The following is a 15690-nucleotide window of genomic DNA, read 5'->3' as shown; positions in this document are numbered from 1 at the left end:
TATCGAGTTTTTAATATCGTGAAACAGAAATATCGACAGCAAGAATATTTTGGTCAAGAACATCGACTTTAATGTAAGAAATATCGATTTTTTAAATATAGAAGTTTGTTTGCAAAAATATAATTGCTTAGAATATCGAATTTTTAATTAGTGTTATGTATTTTAGTATATATTTTAAATGTATGTGATGTCTTTTTTGTATAAGTATTGTTTATGTGTTTTAATATATGTGTTAGATTTTTTGTAATTTTTAATTTTATTCTAATTACAGTTTGAATTTTTTTAGTTCCGTAGCGTGTTGTGGGTTTTTAGGGGAAGAGGATGGGAAGTAATATAATGATAGTAAATTATTGAATATTTTTTATTTATTAATATTTATTTCTTTAAGATTTTATAATGTTAATTGTGTTTTTAATGTTTTTGGCTACATTTTAGGTGTGGGTTATGAGGTTTATAGGGGTAAATTGTGGAAAGTAATTTATTTGTAGTTAATTAATAATTAGTTTTTTATTCTTATTATTAATTAATTGGCAATGAATTATAGTAATTGTGTAATTAATTTTAGGTGCAGGTTGTGGGGTTTATATGAGCAAAGGGTGGGAAGTAATATCTTTTTATTAATTAATAAACAGTTGTTAATTAATATTGATTAATTATTTGATGATTACATTAGGAAATTGTGAAATTAATTTTCATGTTGGCGTTTTTAGGGGCACAGGATGGGGAGTAATTTATTTTTTATTAATTAATAATTGGTTGATAATTAATATTAATTAGTTAACTGATAATTAATTACGATAATTGTTTAATTATTTCTTGCGTGTTTGGGTTTTGGGTTTATAGGGGGAAGGGTGGGGAGTAAATTAATTTTGCTCACTTTATAATTAGTTGTTAAATACTATTATTTATTTAATTGAATGTTCTTTTTAATTGTGTGATTAATTTTTTACAGTTTAAATTTCGGTGTGGGTTGTGGCAATTATAGGTGTAAAGGGAAGGAAGTTAATTAAATTGTATGTGTTTTGATTTGTTTTGTAATTAACAATATTTGTTTAAACGATAATTAATTGTGTTAAATATGCAAATACATTTTTGAAGTGGGTTGTGAGTTGTGTGGTGGTGTAGGCTAGGAAGTAAAAAGACTAAGGTGCTGATTCGGATCCTGGAAAAATTTCCCCTGTCCGAATTGAATCTGGACTTTTTTCCGTCCGAATCGTACAAGTAGCGTACAAACTGCCAAGTACGATTGGCATGGGAAAAAGTCCATACGAATCACATCGGGAAAATTTCCCCACACGTCCTCGGGTCGGAAATTGTGTCCGACACACCCCCGGACGATTTACCGTAAGAATCGGAAACATGAAGTCCGACCGCGCAAGTACGATCACTCCCGTCTGTTCGATTTCACAACTGTATGGAAAAAACACCGCACGGACCGAACTCCCATAGCAACCATGGAGACACGTGCCCGCATACGCGCCGAACACCCCACCACAGACCCCGCATGTACGCGCAAAACGCCCCCCGGCCGCGGATGTACGCGCCGAACCCCCACCAGTGTATGCATGGAGCGTACCCCCACCCATGTATGCATGGAGCGTACCAACTCCCCACCCGTGTATGTACGGACCGTACCCCCACCCCACCCGTGTATGTACGGACCGTACCCCCACCCGTGTATGCATGGAGCGTACCAACTCCCCACCCGTGTATGTACGGACCGTACCCCCAGCCCCCCCTGTATGTACGGACCGTACCCCCACCCGTGTATGCATGGAGCGTACCAACTCCCCACCCGTGTATGTACGGACCGTACCCCCACCCCATCCGTGTATGTACGGACCGTACCCCCACCCGTGTATGCATGGAGCGTACCAACTCCCCACCCGTGTACGTACGGACCGTACCCCCACCCATGTATGAATGGAGTGTACCAACACCCCACCAGTGTATGTACAGACCGTACCCCCACCCCACCCGTGTATGTACGGGCCGTACCTCCACCCCACCCATGTATGTACGGACCGTACCCCCACCTGTGTATGCATGGAGCGTACCAACTCCCCACCCGTGTATGTACGGACCGTACCCCCACCCATGTATGAATGGAGCGTACCAACACCCCACCAGTGTATGTACGGACCGTACCCCGACCCGTGTATGTACGGACCGTACCCCCACCCCACCCGTGTATGTACGGACTGTACCCCCACCCGAGTATGCATGGAGCGTACCAACTCCCCACCCAGGTATGTACGGACCGTACCCCCACCCGTGTATGAATGGAGCGTACCAACACCCCACCAGTGTATGTACGGACTGTACCCCCACCCGTGTATGTACGGACAGTACCCCCACCCCACCCGTGTATGTACGGACCGTACCCACACCCGTGTATGCATGGAGCGTACCAACTCCCCACCCATGTATGTACGGACCCTACACCCAGCCCCCCCTGTATGTACGGTGCGAAACACCACCACCGATGGACGGTGCGGACCAACACCCTGCCCGTGTTCGTACGCACCCTACCCCAGGCCCACACACCAGCACCCTCACCCAACATCGCACATGTGCGAGTCGTACTAAGCCATAGCAAAGGACAGCACTGTACAACAACATGGCCCATGTACGCACCGTACAGACGCTAAAAACACTCCTACTGAACCAGGACAAACCAAAAAACACAAGGAGAGTCAATTCGAGGCACACAACACCACAAAACATATCCAACAAGGCCAAATACATCCTATACACTGACCTGCAACTGACAATGTAATGTAATGTAATGTAATGTAAAGGTGAATTTATACCGCGCGGCTACCACTCCAAGGAGCATCTTGGCGCTAAATCAACCAGCTGGAAAAGTTGAGGGGGGAAGACATAATTCACACAGGTACCAAGACTACACCATTGCTAGGCAAGCCGCATCAGTAAGAGAAAAGATCCATGTTTTCAGAGCCTTTCTGAATTGAGCCTCCTGCGACAAGGAACGAATGAAGGAGGGAAGACCATTCCAAGCCTTAGCGCCCAGGACGAAAAGAGATTTGCCACCCTTGGTGGCTAGCTTGAATTTAGGGATAGTGTGCAGATTCAATCCTGAGGATCTCAAGCAACGTGCCGGATGGTAACGTTTAAAGCCATTACACAAATACTTCGGGCCTTGCTGATGGAAGGCCCTAAAAGTAAGTAGAAGGATCTTAAAAAGAATCCTTTTACCAATAGGGAGCCAGTGGAGTGTGTTCAGTGCGGCTGATGCAGATGATTTACGAGGCCAGCGTAGTACTAGACGAGCCGCAGCGTGCTGGACTATTTGTAGTTTACCTAGAACAGTTTTAGTGGTTCCAGCGTATAAACTATTACAATAGTCCAGCCTGGAGGTAATCAGAGCAACTGCGACTGTCTTCCTAGCTGGCAATGGCAGGAGGTCAAAAAACTTCCTCAGTGATTTTATTATACCGAAGCATGAGCCTGCTACTGTCAGCGCTTGTTGTTTAAAGGATAGCTGGCAATCAAACCTAATGCCCAAATTCCGGGCAGAGGTGATGGTCATAGGGGGAACTTCAGCATCCTCGGGCCAGCAAGTTGTTGGGGAAAACAGATTTTGTTTACCAAAAGGGATAATTTCTGTTTTGCCAGCATTGCATTTGAGGTGGTTGTCCGCCATCCAATGAAAAGTAGCAGCTAGGCACTGTCTGAGATTGTCCTCACCTTCTAAATGGTCACCATCTAGTACTAAAATAAGCTGAGTATCATCAGCATATGAAACACTACTAATCTGGAAGCTTGTAATTAGTTTCATCAGGGGGACCATATACAAGTTGAAGAGCAGAGGACTCAAGCTTGATCCCTGAGGGACTCCAGAGCAAAGAGGTCTGGCCTCCGATTGAAAATTACCAAGCACTGTAACTTGTTGTCTGTTAGTAAGAAAATTTTTTAGCCAGGCCAGAACCGCCCCACCTACTCCTGCGGCAGCCAGACGGTTCAGAAGGATGTTATGAGAAACCGTATCAAAGGCTGCCGACCGGTCAAGTAGGATTAATACGGCTTTCTTACCCCGGTCCAAGGCCATCCGAAGGGTCTCTGCTGTATACAGCAGGGCAGATTCAGTGGAATGATTAGATCTGAACACTGACTGATTGGAATGCAGAATGTTATTATCTTCCAAGAAACTCGTGAGCTGGTAATTCACGAACTTCTCAGTCATTTTGGATAGAGCGGGGAGCAGGGATATTGGCCGTAAATTGGAGAGGGTGGTCGGGTCGGCCAGAGCTTTTTTTTGAAGAGGCTTAAGAGCAGCAAGTTTCCAGTCGTTTGGAATATCCGCTGTGGCAAGAGATGAGTTAATGATCCCATTAATAATGGGATTCATTACTGTGGCTAGAGTATGTAGGACTAATGCGGGACATGGATCAAAAGGTGAGCCCGATTTGCAGGCAAGAATGGCCTTTAAAGAGTCTTCTAGCGTTACGTGAGAGAATGTTTCCAGGGAAGCAGTGCTTTCCTTGCTCTCAATGTTCTCCATAATATCTGTGAATTCTACCGTGGATGAAGTTTGGGGGAAGGTCTTAACAATGTCCACGATCTTATTTTCAAAGTACATTGCAATATCATCACAGAGTTTCTGGGATGGCGGGATTTCCTGCCGAAGAACTAACGGATTGGTAAAATCTTTAACTATTTTAAAAATTTCTTTCTCCTTGTTGCCTTGAGCTGCCATAGAAATGGCCTGGAGAAAATGGGCTTTCTTAGCTGATTTTATATGAGCATGATAGGTTCTTCTTGCTTGTTTATAAATGTCCCGCGCAGAGGCTTCATATAGCCTGCGCCATCTCCGTTCCAGTTTTTTTAGCTCTGTCAGTTCTAACCGAAGGGCAGATGAGAACCAAGGGGCTTTCCTCTTTGTTGTTCTGGTACTAGAACTCGAGATCCGAGACCTAATGGGGTCTAATTGGTGGCCTATCTTATTTAACCAATCACAAAAACCTTGATTGTCTCCAGTAGTGTTCCCTGTTGTCCTAGGAGCAGTAGCTATAAGCGATTCAATCAACTCGGGTCTCATAGATAAATTCTTCCAATTAGGTTTGCACATAGACTTAGAAGTGGGAATCTTCTGACGATTCGGTCTCATAGTTTTGTGATTTAATAAAATATAAAAAGGTATGAAAAAATGGTCAGACCAGATCTGTGGGCAGGGTGAATTTACAACAAGACTGGTGGAGTTGGAGCAAATACAATCCAAAACGTGACCTCCTGAATGGGTACTTTCATGGGTCAATAAAGTGAGTCCCAGAACATTGATAGTCTCCATGAAGCTATCAACTCCTGGCGCAGAAGGAGTGTCAAGGTGCAAATTTAGGTCTCCTAACACAGTAAAATTAGAAAATCTAAGCACTAAATCGCTTAATATGTTTCCCAAACTGTCAAGGAATTCCTTCGCTGGGCCTGGGGGGCGATAGATCAATATCCCAGAGAAGGTAGACGAGTCGTGAATGGTCAGGGAGAAGACTAAAGCTTCAGCCCCTCTGATGTCAACCAACTCATAGGAAGAACATTTTAAGGTACTGCGGTGAATAATAGCAATGCCTCCACCTCGTTGTATGGGTCTATCTAACCGCTGAATGGAGTAGTCCTGAGGTAAGGCTATGGCTAGGTCAGGATTACACCACGGTTTCAGCCAAGTTTCGGTAACCAACACCCAATCTAGCATATTTTCAGAAATCAAATCATGAATATTCTGGGCGTTCTTACAGATGGAACGGGCATTGATGAGGCCACCTCGAAGTGCTGTTGAGTGCGCAGGAATCTTAGAATGCGTCCAATGGGGTGCGAGAGGTGGCGAAGCATCCCTGGGCAACATGTTCGGCATACACAAACCAGCAAATGCAGAGATTAAACACTCACGATAGTGGTCCGCCTCCACGCCTCCGTGACGCTGACGGGCGCAGACGGGCGCAGACGGGCAGGACTCTGGCCTGACTCAGGCACGAGTCAGGCGCGACCGCTGCGTGTTACCGCTGCGCGAGCTGAGGGAGGGTTAAATAATGCCTCCCCACACGCCCAGCTGATCACTAGAGCTGATCACTAGAGCGCTCAGTGCAATGGCACCACCCGCTTAATCCATTCCCCCAAGATGGCGGCCAAGATGCAAAGATACAGTGAAGCAATCCGCTAAAATAGCGGTGAAGTCTCAAATTATAGTGCGGGAGTGTGGGCGACTGATAATGCAGTTAAAAGCAAGGTATAAACAAGCAATTAACAGAAATACAAAACAAGGAATATTGTTTTAAAAAACGCTTAGTAAATTGCGTTACAGCAAGCGAAGCGCTAGCGAGTACAAAGCGCCGTGAAAGAATGTCTGGCTGTCCCTTAGTACGCGAGACCAAGCGGTCAGCTTAAATAATGCCTCCCCACACGCCCAGCTGATCACTAGAGCTGATCACTAGAGCGCTCAGTGCAATGGCACCACCCGCTTAATCCATTCCCCCAAGATGGCGGCCAAGATGCAAAGATACAGTGAAGCAATCCGCTAAATTAGCGGTGAAGTCTCAAATTATAGTGCGGGAGTGTGGGCGACTGATAATGCAGTTAAAAGCAAGGTATAAACAAGCAATTAACAGAAATACAAAACAAGGAATATTGTTTTAAAAAACGCTTAGTAAATTGCGTTACAGCAAGCGAAGCGCTAGCGAGTACAAAGCGCCGTGAAAGAATGTCTGGCTGTCCCTTAGTACGCGAGACCAAGCGGTCAGCTTAAATAATGCCTCCCCACACGCCCAGCTGATCACTAGAGCTGATCACTAGAGCGCTCAGTGCAATGGCACCACCCGCTTAATCCATTCCCCCAAGATGGCGGCCAAGATGCAAAGATACAGTGAAGCAATCCGCTAAAATAGCGGTGAAGTCTCAAATTATAGTGCGGGAGTGTGGGCGACTGATAATGCAGTTAAAAGCAAGGTATAAACAAGCAATTAACAGAAATACAAAACAAGGAATATTGTTTTAAAAAACGCTTAGTAAATTGCGTTACAGCAAGCGAAGCGCTAGCGAGTACAAAGCGCCGTGAAAGAATGTCTGGCTGTCCCTTAGTACGCGAGACCAAGCGGTCAGCTTAAATAATGCCTCCCCACACGCCCAGCTGATCACTAGAGCTGATCACTAGAGCGCTCAGTGCAATGGCACCACCCGCTTAATCCATTCCCCCAAGATGGCGGCCAAGATGCAAAGATACAGTGAAGCAATCCGCTAAAATAGCGGTGAAGTCTCAAATTATAGTGCGGGAGTGTGGGCGACTGATAATGCAGTTAAAAGCAAGGTATAAACAAGCAATTAACAGAAATACAAAACAAGGAATATTGTTTTAAAAAACGCTTAGTAAATTGCGTTACAGCAAGCGAAGCGCTAGCGAGTACAAAGCGCCGTGAAAGAATGTCTGGCTGTCCCTTAGTACGCGAGACCAAGCGGTCAGCTTAAATAATGCCTCCCCACACGCCCAGCTGATCACTAGAGCTGATCACTAGAGCGCTCAGTGCAATGGCACCACCCGCTTAATCCATTCCCCCAAGATGGCGGCCAAGATGCAAAGATACAGTGAAGCAATCCGCTAAAATAGCGGTGAAGTCTCAAATTATAGTGCGGGAGTGTGGGCGACTGATAATGCAGTTAAAAGCAAGGTATAAACAAGCAATTAACAGAAATACAAAACAAGGAATATTGTTTTAAAAAACGCTTAGTAAATTGCGTTACAGCAAGCGAAGCGCTAGCGAGTACAAAGCGCCGTGAAAGAATGTCTGACAAACAGATAAACAGAGGCCCAAACCACTACCACTCCTTATAACACACCCACCCAAAGTTCAAACACAGCCACACCCACAAATGGACCAATAAAAAGGCCCAACACACACAAACCATGATCCCTTGCAACAGATCCACTGCTGCCAGACCCCAGAGACAACGCACTGCACCATACTTCAACCATCAATACACCTTACACTTGCACTCCTTCACACAACCACCATCACAAACTCACCCTCATCACATTCACACCCACACACCCACACATCCACAACCATACACACCCACACCCCCACAACCATCCACACCCACACCCCACACCATGCCCACCAACAAGAATCCAAAGTTCACAAAGGATGAGCTGGAGGCCCTTGTCGACGAAATCATCAGATTCGAGCCACAGCTCTTTGGAACATTGGTCAGCCGGACCAGCATATCCGAAAAATCTGCCATGTGGGAGAGGATAGTCAATTCCGTGAATGCTGTTGGGGCCACCAGAAGGACCAGGCATGAGTGCCAAGCCAGGTGGTACGATCTGCGGAGGACGGTCCGCCACAAAATGACGGACGACCACAACCAGGCCAACATCACTGGAGGAGGTCCGGCCCGCAGACCGGTACACTACCATCCCTGGGAGGAGAAGGTGATGGCCATGCTGCCGCCGTTGGGAGTAGACGGACTAGAAGGAGTCCGAGAGCCTGGTGAGTACACAAACAACTCACCTCACATGTGGGGAACGCCATATACAACCCAAATACCAATCATGCACGCAACCCCCCAAAGCCAGCACCGGACACAACCACACTCCAAACACACACACATGCCACTAGCGCCTCCATGCCCCATGCCCCAAGCAAGGCCATGCCAAGTCACAGGCCACACAAAACACCAACACAAGACAGGATGTCCCCGATGCCGGGAGGGTGGGCCTCAAAACTAACATTGAGCAACTCAGAAGCACACAACAATGCCCTCAGCCCATATGGCTTAGGGCACAGCCATACAAACAGTGTGTCCCCACACATTACTGTTTTGCCTGCTAATGGTGGCCGCGTTGCAGGACAACATGGGTATGAAGGCACAATTTGCACATAACAGCAGCTAATGAAGACGCAGCACACTGAAAGAGTGTCAGCATACACCGCCACAGCAGCAGCGCAGACTCAGACACCCCGCCCAATGGGTGCCGGCAGAGAAGAAACAAACCCACATGAACAAGCCAATGGCCTTTGCAAGACCTGCAAACTCAAACTATGTGTGCCCAGGAAGCTGGGCTGAGGTGACAGAGGGTGACACACAGAGGGAGGGAGAGGGGCAGAGAGAGGGACAGAGGTGGACACAGGGAGACAGACAGAGGGAGGGAGGAGGCTGACAGAGGGAGGGAGAAGGGGCGACGGACAGAGGGAGGAGGCGGATAGAGGGAGGGAGAAAGGGAGATAGAGGGAGACGGACAGAGGGAGGAGGCTGACAGAGGGAGGGAGAAAGGGACATAGAGGGAGACGCACAGAGGGAGGAGGCTGACAGAGGGAGGGAGAAGGGGAGACGGACAGAGGAAGGAGGCTGATAGAGGGAGGGAGAAAGGGATATAGAGGGAGACGGACAGAGGGAGGAGGCTGACAGAGGGAGGGAGAAAGGGAGATAGAGGGAGACGCACAGAGGGAGGAGGCTGACAGAGGGAGGGAGAAAGGGAGATAGAGGGAGACGCACAGAGGGAGGAGGCTGACAGAGGGAGGGAGAAGGGGAGACGGACAGAGGAAGGAGGCTGATAGAGGGAGGGAGAAAGGGAGATAGAGGGAGACGGACAGAGGGAGGAGGCTGACAGAGGGAGGGAGAAAGGGAGATAGAGGGAGACGCACAGAGGGAGGAGGCTGACAGAGGGAGGGAGAAAGGGAGACAGAGGGAGACGCACAGAGGGAGGAGGCTGACAGAGGGAGGGAGAAAGGGAGATAGAGGGAGACGGACAGAGGGAGGAGGCTGACAGAGGGAGGGAGAAAGGGAGACGGACAGAGGGAGGAGGCTGACAGAGGGAGGGAGAAAGGGAGACGGACAGAGGGAGGAGGCTGACAGAGGGAGGGGGAAAGGGAGACAGAGGGAGACCAAATCACCCTTGGGTGGTGTGGCCATGTCCGCTCGTCAGCAGGTGGACTGTGTGCATGTAGACAAGGTTTTGCAGTGCGTGAACCCCCCTTCAACCTTTGATGAACACTAGGCCATGTGTCAATCTGTGCACGAGTACATCCGCGCTGCAGCCCCAAACAGAACCTTACACCCAGTATACCCACCCACTGTGTTTGTCAGAACCCTGTCACAAATTGTTAAGTTACCTACCTGCATTCTCATATAGCATGTAAAAAACAACATTTGGCCACGTACAGTGCAACACGTAAGGCGGCTCTGCATGGCTTGCTACACCCGCTCACTACACTGCTGACTGCGTTCCCAAAAGATGCATCAACTAAGATTGTGTCACACATACGTAAAGTGTCGAAAGCTGTGGCCAAGGGACATACCCATGCACAAGTACACTGTGAGAGGAATGCTAGCCAAATCCAACCACCCAGAGGAACTGTGCCAAATCAAAAATGAATGAAACATGGATGTCGCATGTAACACAATTAACACTGTCTCTCTCACACACAGGTCAACGTTGTCGATCTCCCCCCAACACTGGGGGGGAAGACTCACAGGACCAGGCTCTGCGTGAAGAGGACCCCACCGGCAGCGACGACTCTCACCACTCCCTGGATGACCCAGACCAACCTGGCCCCTCTGGTGTCCAACCACCTGCAGCACCTGCGTCAGGTACAACTGTGCCAACCACCACCCCCACTCCTGCCACATCCCAGGAGACACCCAGGAGCCCTGCCCGCACACAACAACACAATCCAGTCTATCCAGGAGGGACAAGGTTCTCCGGGCACCCAGGAGGAGGCAGGCGACACCTCAAATGCCATCCCTCTGGGGTCTCGGAGACTCGATGTGTCCACAACGGCAGGCCAGGCGCAAGTGGGCAGGGGTGGTGGGAGTGGAGGATGGCGGAGGCGCGAACCTGCCCAGTTGGCTCAGGACCCGGCTATGTCACACGTCAGAAACATCCTGGACGCATACCAGCGTGACTCCAGAGGCATCGACCAGGTAGTGGGGACCCTCAATGAGATGAAGACCCTGCAGATCGAGCATCATGCCAGGATGGAGGCAAGACTGGCAGAGCTCCTGGCGGTGCACAGGGACGTGAGACAATCACTCCGTCAGATCGCCCAAAGCCTGGCAAACCCTCCCTGTGCCACCAGGCGTAGAGCAGCACCAGAAACAGGGAGGGAGGATGAGGAGGATTCATCTGACGGAGCGTCCCTAGCACCGTCAAGGGCTGCTTCTGAGGGTCCCCGCAGGAAGGTGGGTCGTCCACGAAAAAGACCGTGAGAGTCAGCGGAACATCACCATCTCCCAGGTCACCTGGCCTGGCACCTGGCCCTCTGGCCCAACAGCAGCAAAGGACATTCTCTGCCACATGGCCTTGCTGGACACTGTCTGACCAATGTTGACAAAGACTGTGGCACAGACTCTGATGACTTTCAATGGCAAGGACACCAACTTCCCCTGTGAACTTTGGATTCTACACTCCCGCCAAGCACCTCTTGTCACCCCCCCAAACACGTACCCCAGCACTAATAAAATTAATCACAATCACAAGATGATGCCGTCATTTTGCATTATTCCACTACATGTGTGTGTTGTAAAGTCAAACCATGCCTGATTTCTGAAGTAACTCCAAACATCCATACCCTGGGGTCTGAGTCTGGCACAGGACACACATGGGTCACAATGTACCATCCAAGACAGACATGGAGCACCATACTCACCCGTGATGGGCCCAACCAGCTGAGGGGGTGCCCGCACAACTGTGCCTACAGACCTATTTAGAAGAGCAACAGTCATGCGCAGAGGTCAGGGATCATGTGGAGTGTCCTGGGGTGGGAGTCCCAGGTATGTGTAGACACGTGGCAGAACCATGTCCTGCATGCTTGAGTCAGGTGGATGTGGAGAATGGTGGGCCAGCCAAGGTTGGATGCATGGAGATGGCACAATTGGGTGTTGGATCACAGTGCCACAAGGTTGTGTTGTGCTTGTGGGCTGCATCCTGAGTGTGTGTGTGGATTGAGAAGGTCATCCTGCAGCTGGCAGTGATCCACTCCCCCCATCTCTGTTTGACATTGATGTGGCCTGGTCGCCGGATGTAGTAGCAGAGCTGTGCAGATGCACCCTGGATGTGGACAAGTATCATGGGATTTCTATCGCACATGTCCGTAGAGTGCAGGGTAGGATTAGACACGGATGTCGTAGTTGACCTGGGGGATGGTCTCTCTCTTGCCTTGAGGTGGATGGAACTGTGGATCTTGTGCATAATGCAGAGTGTGCTGCCGCATGAGGCACAGATGCTGCTGATCAGCTTAGCACATGTCAGCAAGCAATCCATGATGAACACCAGCTCGTTTGCATGGACACTGGGTGCCCTTGCTGCAGGGCCTGCAGCAGCATGCGCCATGTCAAGGAAACAATGCCACAAGTAGCACACAAAGACAAGGATCTCAGGAAGGAACTATGCAAAAGGTGTATGTCAAGGAAGGAATGTCTGGTTCAACATGGCACACACACACACAATGGATTCACATGCAGCACAGTGGCCGTCCTGGAGACTGACATGCCACAATACCTACACAGCCATGGACATCATGCACAATACAGAATCTAATCCCTGACAAACAGCTTGCATCTTGCTACTCTACACATAGACTCATATGCACCATCTCTGAGAACAATGCCAGACATGCCGCATGCACAGTGGCAACAGACCACCATTGACAGAGATGAGGCACCTTGGAGGCAGAGGGACACCTTTATTACTCATGTGTGTCGGAATGCTAATGCAACTCTGTCAACACATACACAGGTCATGTGGATGAACACGTGGGACCAACACTGGCACCCCCCTTACCACCACAGATGCTGTAAATCCATGGCACTGGCACACAAGTGACGGGTTACAGCTAAACACCCCCTGCTGCTCACGGAGAGGCTGCTATACACCATTGAGCCCCTAATGGGGAATTCACACACCATGTCAAACCGGAGCAACCTGTATGTTTCCGAGGGCAGTGTTACACACATTGATGGCTCCACCACAATCCACAATCCCATTACAGATGACTGTCACCAAGTCTGACCATCAATTCAGGTGAATTCTGCTCCATGTCATGTGCCCCATGGTGATTCTACTTGTATGTAAAGTATCCAAACATGAACAGGAGCAGTGCACACACATTCAAAACAAATACCACTCCCAAAAAGCCGTGCTGCATCCCTTACCCAAAGGAGATTTTCGAACTTGTCCGTGCATGTAACGCTGATTCAGCACATGTTGCTGTGTTCATGAGGAATAGCAGGAGCACAACAATGCCACCAGCAGACAGCATGCGCAAGTACCTGTGGATGGGAGACACACCAGAAGTCAGCCAAAAGAAGCACATCCGCATGCATGTGCATGTACTCGACACGTATTAGGTTGTCAACATGCTAGGTGACAATGATGACTCTGGAAAAACATTCTTCTATTGCACCATCACTCGAGTGACACATCCAAACACACCTCTGACTCACTTGGAAGACATGCAGATGGACACACACATTGCAACACTTGCCACACACAGCCCAATGCGTGCACACTCAGACACTGGAACTCACCACTAAGCAAAGAAGTCGCGTATGAGCCAACTCCGCATGTCCTCTACCGCCTCCTCCTCCTCCACATCACTTGCCTCGTGACCAAGCCCTTCATCCTCCACGAGTGGATGGTCCTGCTCATCTGGATCCAGGATGAGTGGCACAGCTTTCTCCACTGCCATGTTGTGCAGCATGCAGCACACGAGGAATATCTTGCAGACCTTCACCGGTGCATATGGGAGTGCACCACCGGTCTTGTGGAGGCAACGGAATCGGCTCTTCATGAGGCCAAACGTCCTCTCTATCACTCGCCTGGTCCGCCCATGGGCGTTGTTGTAGCGGTGATCGGCAGCCGTGCTGGGGTTGCGGAGAGGCGTGATCAGCCATGGCATGTTGGGATAGCCAGCGTCCCCTAAATGGAAACATCATGGACAACAGTGGGTCAGGAGAAGCAGTAAGACAGGAAGATGACGTTAACTACAGGACTGCCAGAGTATACCCACCAACAATACATGCTCGTTCGTTGCGCAGCTGCAGCATCATTTCAGGCACCCTGCTACGCCTCATGATGTACGCATCGTGTGCTGATCCTGGAAAACAAGCACAGACATGTGAAATCACCATGTTGGCAAGACACACCGCAAGGGCATTAATGGAGTGCTAATGCTTGCGGTTACGGAAGGCTACCTCCTGTGCCTGTGGTGGTACCAAAGCCACATGTGTTCCATCTATGGACCCAATGACATGGGGCATCCCTCCCAGGGCATAGAACTCACGCTTGACAGCTGTCAACTGCTCAGGAGTTGGGAATTTAATGAACTCATCCAGGTGCTCCAACATGGCCTCTAAAAAATCATGCAGAACACGGCTGAACATGGTTTGGGACATCCCACCGACATGGGCAATGGTATGTTGAAAGGTACCCGTGGCCAAGAAATGTAGGGCTGCCATCACCTTCATCTTGGGTGTCAGTGCAGTAGGATACCTGTGTAGCGGTTGGAGGTGTGGTGCCAGCCGTGTCGTCAGGTCCTCAATCAAGCATTGCGGCATATACAATCATTTTCCCGCATGTCAGCCAAGTCCGGAATTGGTCGAAGGAGAGGCGGTGCCCTGCAGTGAATTAGAAGGGACAACGAAGAGTGAGTACAGTACACCACCAATGTCAATGTATAGAGCACATGCTCAACGGGCAATACACATATGCTACATACAGAGTCAGGTCTGTGCAATATGCCCTGGACACGTATGCCAGGCATGTGACACTCCTACCAAGAGCCAGCTACAAACGTTGATTCCCAACCTCAATATGCCATGCCATGAAACTAGCTGTGGGCCAGTGTAAGTGAGCAGGCAGACGCATTACAGGAGTTACAGACATCCAAATATGTGCAGAAGAAGGATGTTTATGGTACAGACAGGTTGCGGAACACTAGAGGCACAGGTCACATGTCATAGAATAAGGACAGACCACACACCTTGCCATGAAGGATTACATGTCAAGACTGATCACACATACATTGAGAGTATGCAGATATGTCCTTGTTTTGGAACTCCGTGTCGATGCATACATACACACCTAACGTCGGATTACACATGTGTGCTGGTGTGCATAACAGTGTGCCATGCCCATCTACACACAGACACATGTTGGTTGCAGCAACTGCAGATGCATTTGACCAAACACCTACAGCAAACCTATGGGAACACATCACACACACATGACATAGCTACAGCGTGCAACGCGGGCATTCACTTGTCAGGGGTAACATTCCGTGTACCTGGCATCAGGGGACATTTGCGGGTGTCGGTGACTGTGCCATGCCAGTGACGCATGGCCCACCAAGTCAGTACTACATGCACACATGTCAAAGGAGTAAAGGGGATGTGTGGCACATAGGGCACCATCACACGCGACATGTGTACACAGCTCGACATACTGTAATTAGCTTCACACCTCAGGAGTATGGTGCTACATCACAGCCTGACCCACCTGTGCCCGACACATGTAGTACCGCACAGACAATGCCTTGATGTCCAGCCTTGGCCATGTATGACAGCTCAATTCATTCCTGTGTGCCGCCTGTCACCACTGTCAGGTGTGAATCCCACCGTACATACGCTCCGAGGGCGTGTGTGGGGTCCCTATCACTATGGTGGTGCTGGCGTATGCGTACACCA

This window comes from Triturus cristatus, chromosome 11 (genome assembly GCF_964204655.1).
Source record: "Triturus cristatus chromosome 11, aTriCri1.1, whole genome shotgun sequence".
Lineage (NCBI taxonomy): Eukaryota > Metazoa > Chordata > Amphibia > Caudata > Salamandridae > Triturus > Triturus cristatus.
This window is presented reverse-complemented; position numbering follows the sequence as displayed.